Genomic DNA, 7,998 nt, shown 5'->3' with positions numbered 1-7,998 from the left:
CTCCAAATGGAAGTATGATAGATATTATGGATTGGGATGTCAAAAATTGATGGGGATAGAAAATTAGGTTTTTTAATCCCCACAAATCTCATAATAAGATGTTATGGGATTCTAGAGCACATCATACATGGTTCTGCAATTTTGATCCCTATTCCCTCAAACAATTTAAGCAAGAGGGTAGCCACAAAGAATTTGAAAGTGATAAAGTTCTGATGCATATTTCTGAGGAAGAGAGGCCGAATAGTGGAGGAATTGAAATGGGAGGTGATCTGAATCAGTTGGAACCAACGAGATTAGAGAAATTCAAGGATAGGATGGCGGCCTCGTATCTTCTAAAAGAAGGGGGTTTTTTACCCTATATGATGTCCATGGCTGGGCACAATGAAAATTGTGCGTTATAATTTGTGAATAATTGGAATGATAGGAAGGTTACAATCAACGGCATTACATTTCAAGTCACGAAGGAGGTAATTGCCATGGCAACAGGACTCACAATGAAGGGCAAAAAATGGAAGAAAGTCACTAAAGTCTCAAATGAGGCTAGCATGAAAAACTTCTTTGCAGAGAATGAGGAGCCAATTCGCTATAGAGGATGGTTTAAAAGGGATAAGCTACCTGAGCCCTAGGATGATGTGTGTTTGGTCTTGATGAAGTATCTCACTTTAGAAGGTAGGTTTGGAGTGTGCTATTATTATCATTTTCCTTTGTTGAATCACTTTAGAAATAGGGATTTCATTTCCATTCCATTTTTCCTTTTGTGTTCGCTTGAGGATATGATTAAGGTTATTAGGGAAAAAAAGAGTAAAGGCTTAAACTTCACCATTATTCATCAGGGGTTAATTTTTTGTCTGTATCAGTTCCACTTAGCTCTATGTCCCCCTAGAGAGGTTGTAGTGGAAAACCCATACCATAGTCAGATTTCCCCCCCCCCCGAGCTCCAATACAGGGACGAAAATTGATACTCCTAGGCCATCTCCTACCAAGGATACTAAGAAAAAGAAAAAACTTGACATAGCCCTAGAACAAAAGGGAAGCAAGAAATTCAAAGTTGATAAGGTGGTTGAGGTTGTTGGAGAGGATTCTGGTGAGGATATTTGGGGAAAAGCAAGAAGAAGGTCTAGTAGGTTAGCTCAGTCCCAGGCTAGACATAAGCAGAAGTCCATCAGATACCTTGTTAAGGAAGTTGAAGAAGATAGTTCAGGCAATAATAGTGATAGAAGGGAGGAGGAAAGTATTTCCAACTCTAAAAAGGATGAAGGTAATGAGGAGGGGGAAAAAGTTTCAGTTCTGGGAACATTTTGATGGATGATACTCAAACTCAAGTGTCGGATAGGAAAGAAAGGAATACTGAGACAATCCATGTTTCAGCCAGCTTCTCACTTAAACCTTTTACTTTTTGTGATGAGATGAGCAAAAAGGATAATTCCCCAATTACCATTTCTTCCCCTATTAAGGAAAATTCTAAGATTTCCTCTAACCCATGAGTGCTATAGGATAAACCATGGGGACAAAAAATGAAGGAGGTTGCTGCTAAGAAGGTCGAGGAGCATAAAGAGGAGAATGAGGCGGTGAAGGAGCATTACATGAACCTGGAGGAAAGGGTCAAAGCTTTGGAGGAGGGGTTTTTCACCTTCTCCAAGTTTGGACTTAAAGTTACTCATGTTGCTGCAAATACCCTCCAATTGCTGGCATAGGAGAAGGAGGAAGCTAGCTTGGACATGGAGGACAACAAATTACTCTTCAAGTTTCTTGCCAACGACTAGGCCCAGATTCTTCTTCATGCAAGGGGAAAGTCTTTTTTTTAATTCTATTCAGTTATGGGGATCTAAGAATCCAAAGACTTTATATACTGTTATGGCAGTTATGGTTTTGTTGGTTATTAGCTATATTTAAGTTTTTATTAGGTCTGGGTGCCTTTTTGGACTTTGGTTAGTTGTTAGGGTTCCTTTTTGGTTCTAGCGTTCTAGTTTTTGGTTTAGGTCTCTACATGCTGGTACTCCTGTTCTATTTGTCTATCTTTGTTACTGGTCGGTAATGTGCTGGTTACCAGCCTTTTGACTAATAAGGGATGACCCCCTTGTTTTTGGTCACTTTTAATTTCAAAAAAATTCAAGTTTTTGATTGTATATATCAATATTTTGGATTTACGATAGTTAATTTATATTGTTTATTCTACTTTGCACAATCATAGATATGTATTATGTAACTTTTTGTCTATGCAACCTTTTACTCTTTAGTTTGAAATGTTTACACAACCTTTTACACTAAAACTATCACAATTTTGGGAAGTTAAAATTATATACATTGGAAAATAAAGGGTTTTTATTCAAATTTATCAAAGAGAAGTCTATTAGTTTTAATTTTTTGAAGTATTAAATGTTATGTCAAGAGAAAAAGGACCAAAAATTCTAGTTAAAGAATGTATGAACCTAAACCAATGCTAAATGTTTCAACACGATACTAATAATTTTTGTTACATTGCATGAACCATTTGACTATTGGAAAAATAATATATCATAGTATCAAACATTTAAAGAGAATTCCAACAATAAATAATGATCATATATTCTTATTGGCCTATGGTAGTCAATATATGTATGTAGTCTAGGATTGGGTACCCAACAAAGGATAGCCAAGCCTTTCAACCACTCACCCTAATCTCAAAATTTTAGATTGAAAAAAAAGTAGTCCAAACAAATTAAATTGATTCAATGAGAAAATTATACACTTATTTGGACTTTAGAGACTTACAATAATTTTATGGGTATTGATTTTTCAATCTTGTTAGCAACAAATCAATGTCCAAAAGGAATGGGCTTTTCTCCCAAACACCTCTATGTGTGTATGCATATATATTTGTTGGAGCAATCTAAAGGCCCTAAGATGGATGTGCTATTACCATAAAGAGAAATATTACCATCCTTTTTCATTGAGGAGCAAGAATATTTATTCCTTAAGTGCTACATACACTTTCAATGCACAATCTCATTCAAGTTCATGTGGGTCTCTCCAACATGAATGTGTAAGTAAAATAATTGGGATTGGAAATGCACATGATCCCTAATCAAAGGAAATCTTTGTGTATCCTGACAAGGAAAGTTATTAGAAAAGTTTTTATACACCAAAAAGTTGACCTGACATGAAGGCATTGGCAAGAACATAATCCTAAGAAATGCCAAAGCAATGCCACATCACAAACTAGGAAATCATAGGAGGAATCATTTTTTATATTGTGTGACTTCTTATTGAGAGTTTAGAAATAGTACAAATAAATTCTTAATAAAATCATAGGTTTGGAACTATGGGCTACCAAAAATAATACGCCACATGGTTATGCATGTCATAATCTACGACATACACCAACCAAGCATGTGGACCCTACCAATGAATTGCCAAAATGAAATAACCTTGGAATGGAAGATGACCAACCAAGATTCATGCAAGTAATGAAATCCAAAGAAACATGCTAACTAATTGAATTTCATAAAAAATGATAGTTGTACAATTCATCTAACAATGGAGATGGATCTATATGAATTGAAGAAATAATTCAAGACAGGTAGGAAATTACCTAAAAACACATAAGATTAGGGTAGGAGCAAAAATTAAATAGTTTTTTTGGGTGTTTCAAGATCACCCATGGACCTTAATGCTCCTACATCAAACACATTGGGTAAAAATCTTGTGATTATACTCAAAAATTAGAGTTTAAGTGGCAGATCTATATTTACAAAAAGCATTCAATTTGTAGAAATACCCATATTTTGTAATCAAGCATCTCAGAATATCTTTTCCTTTATCCCTTCAATACTTGGTGTAACTCTTTTTGAAGATGTCAATATTGATGTGTGTATGTAGCTAGGAATTTAATATTCATTAATATTGAACATTAATATGTAATTATGAGTTTCATGTTAATAGTCACTAAGCTCAAGAGGGCAGAGCATTAATTGATTTCAATATCTCTCTTGGATGTTTGATTGGGTTTAAGTATTGTTTCAAAAGATACAATGTCAATAGACATACCATGAGAGGACATGTCTCATGTCTTCCCATGACATGACTATTGGTATAGATAATTATTAACCTTATACCAATTAGTTTAGTTAATGTTTAATCAAAACATGATTTATATCAAGTCACCGATCTGTATAAACATAAATGTATCATCTGCCCGATCCTATTATTTCTCAATGCAAAAGCATATGATCATTGTGTAATCAATATTATGAAATAGAAGATTATTTGATAACCACAAGATAATATAATTTGGAAGTACATATTTTTGCATGCTTAGATTGGTATGAATATTTGCAATTGAATGTAAGGATAATTGCTTGTGTGAATTCAAGCCATGCTAGCTCTAATTTAGAACAATGACTATGTAAGTGTCTATGTATGAATGTATATCAATTTACATAGTGAACCGATATACATATATACACATATACATATAGTCAGCATAATTAGTTATCCTTGCATTTGATAGAAGCTAGCTATTATATATAAACACTCCCTCTTAGCTAGGGAAGAAAACTAAGTATGAACTAATCAACTTAGATTTCACCTAACTTGTGATGTTAAGGAGTATACAAAACATCAAGTCACATGACATTTGTATATATGGGTATGTGCAAGATTATTGTGTGCCAAAAAAGTGGAGATTTGAAAAATATGTAGTTCTAAAATATCTCAAAGCATTTAAAAATCGATTCCAATTTTTCACACGGTCCATCTTGATACCAAACCAAAAAATTAATACCTTTATAAGGCCTAGTATATCTTTGGATACTAACCCTTCATGGTCAACTTTTAAAAAGTCCCAAAAAATGTATTTTAGGCTTGTTCTTGTGTGCTTTTAACTTCAAACATGTATTTGACAACATTTTTTCCACCCAAATTTGATGAAATGAAAAGGGTTTCTTAATAATGTTCTTAGCTTTCTATAAATGTAATGCCTATCAAATTACAAGTTTAGTAAGTAATTATTACTTTTTCTAATGGAGTTACGTATAAAGTGTTGATTGACACACTGATTGAAAAAAAACTATAACATTCAAACAGTACAACATCTTTCAAATATAAAAGATATATCACATTATATGCTTCTTCTATTATAAGGGAAAGAAAATAAAAAATTAAATTTTATAGAGTATTAATTAGTTAAGGTGGTCAGACATGATATTTTTTTTAAATTCTGAAAGTACTATATTAGAAAATTCAAAATTAATTAATTATCAATAAAAACACTTAAAAATATGTGTCACGTATGGGAATGAGTCTACTTCTTATATCTAGAATCTTATTAAAACATATTATCATTTGATTTTGATTAAGGTGGTCAGACATACATCTACTTCTTAATTTGTCCTAACCATATTGTACTATTGCATTCAAATTAAAAAAATTGACCAATAAATTTTTTTTCCAAATAAGGTCTAGTAGTTTAAAAACTAAATTCAATTTCCTAGAGATTCTTTTCTCTCAATTGTTTTTATAGAAAGTTCATAACAAGTTGAAAATTGCGTGTCAAGATGACATAACCTTGATTTTTTGATTTTTCATTGCCACTAAGGGTATAGTTTGATTGACCATGGTCCTACACACACCCATATCCTTGTTATGATATGCACATTGACATGATGTCACATGATGTCTACCATAACTCATCATGAAATTTCCTCGCATATTATGTCATATAATATTAACCATGATTATATCATAAAGAATATGTTGATACATAATTGATGTCCAGTGAGCATGATATCTATCAGTAAGTCTAAGATAAATTAACTATCAAGAAATTTCCATGACTATCAAGTCAACATGACATTCATCATGATAGTGAACATCATAAATTTATGACCTTAGAATGTTATCTATACAAGTGTATATTATTTGAAAGATCACTACCTTTCAATGGTGTACACAAGGGGCCCATAAAGTCATGGAGTCACATAGATGAGGATAAAATATTTTACACAGAGTCACCACAAATTCTCTCACATGGTTTTTTTATGGCATCACACACATGACATCCACCATGAACCACATCAAAGGGTGGATATATCACAACTACCCCCAAAGGGTGGAACAAGCATTCCACTTTAAGATTCTCCCTCACAAAGATGAATCTTATGAAGTACATTTCAAGAAATCACTAATGTCAAGACTCCCTCTTAGAAAGTGCTTAATTATTAAACTCCATGCTAGTCTCCATATGTAAACACTTTACTTTGGTAAAAGACGTGGTGAAATACAATTCGTTTATCCTATAGTGATAATGTATATTTTCTAGAAACCATCTTCATGGTCAACTACCTCTGATTCACTATGATCAAAGATCCAAATGGTTGATCTTTTAGAAACTCTCTTTTTTTAGATCACAATATTATTTGTAGGAGTGGTTTGTTGTACACAAATGCACTTGTATGATTTCATAGTAACATGAGTGAATGCAATAAACTATGGATTTATCCCCAAGCTTGGTGATATCATTATTTATGATAATGTGGCTTCTATCTAAAGATCCATTTACATGCATCAACCTGCTGACCTATTTGTCTAAGATTTCCTCTAATGAAATGTCAAACTTAATCTTGGGAGCTACTATCTATTTAAAAAATTTCATTGCCTTAGCGAACCCATTAAACGTTCATATCTATGCATGCATCCAAGCTTGTAAGTAAAACATGCAGGTTACTATTAAATCATCATGCAACAATAAAAACATGAAACATGAAAATTCATCCACACACTTGACACAGTGATTTGACATGAAACCCAATTTGGCAAAAACCACCAATAACATGCTACTCCTTTTTCACTCTTCTGAAGTAATGCCTTGTGAATGGCCAATCCTGTTAAAGGTTACAACACACATTGGTAAATGTGACTCGATTAAGGAATTTTAATCACCCTATTAGAAGTGATCCTTATTAGAGAACTTTAGGCCATTCACTTGGAATACCACCCTGTTAAAGGATTTTATAATGATTTTTAAGTCAACCTTAGTCTAAAGGATTTTACCCTAACTGATACAATTGTTTGGAGTAATAGTAGAGCTTTGATCTGATACAACTTACACCTTTATTTTACAGATTTCAGATCATAATTCAGTCCTCAATTTGCTTTCCTTTGATTCTTTTTAGTTTTGACAACTTGTTCACCCTTCAAGCATATATCTCCTTAAGCCTTCTTGCTTGGTATGCCAATGCACTCACCTCTGTGGTCACTTGATGAAGTAGAGCCCTTGACTCTCTATCTCTATTCTTCCTTGATCTTCTCTGAGCTTCTAAAAATATTCCCCTTTGTTTTCACACATAGAATTTGCTTCATGACCAGACATTCCTTAAATAGGAAATTAGAATATTTTTCCACTTTTTTCTCCATTATCCATTTTAGGGTTTGGATGAATTAGGTAGGATATAGCGTATCTACCCCATATCTTGTATCTTATAGAAACTTCTCCTAGAATCCATTTGAATTTTCCTAAAAATGGTTTACCTAAAATTCTATACCACCAATTCATTATCCTTATCTTCCACCTAGTTCACAGACTTCAAGAAAAAAAACTTGTTAGCTCAGATTTGGTGAATCTTTGACTATTCTAATAATATAATAGCTCAACATTATTAATCTTCTGATGCTTGACACATACTATGTTGCTCGACATCAACTGTGAGTTTAGTTAGCATCAACTACGATTTACTAATGCTCGAAACCTATTGTATTTTCTCAGCATCAACTGTTTTACTCGGCACACTAGAATTTTCTCTTTACTTGACACAAATTGATTTTCTACTTGACATGTACTAACTTTGCTCGGCACCTACTATCAACTTGGTCAAGCTTTGTAGATAGTCTTAGTATTACTTGTTCTTCTAATGTTTCTAAGTGTAGCCAACCTTTGTAACCTTAAGTAGATTATCAATACATCATTTCACCATTGTCTTAACTGATCATTACACTTCATTACTTAACCATAACTAAACCTTT

The 7,998-nt window shown here is 33.1% G+C and overlaps 1 pseudogene; it reads left to right on the top strand.

Annotated features, from left to right (window-relative positions):
- The first annotated feature begins 212 nt into the window (after positions 1 to 212).
- LOC149566756 (ABC transporter C family member 3-like) overlaps positions 213 to 7,998 on the top strand; it is a 30,929-nt pseudogene continuing 23,143 nt past the window's right edge.

This window comes from Cupressus sempervirens, chromosome 3 (assembly GCF_028749045.1).
Source record: "Cupressus sempervirens isolate cs-2001-9-10 chromosome 3, ASM2874904v1, whole genome shotgun sequence".
Lineage (NCBI taxonomy): Eukaryota > Viridiplantae > Streptophyta > Pinopsida > Cupressales > Cupressaceae > Cupressus > Cupressus sempervirens.
The sequence above is the reverse complement of the archived record's forward strand: the minus strand, read 5'-3'. Positions and strand labels throughout refer to the sequence as shown.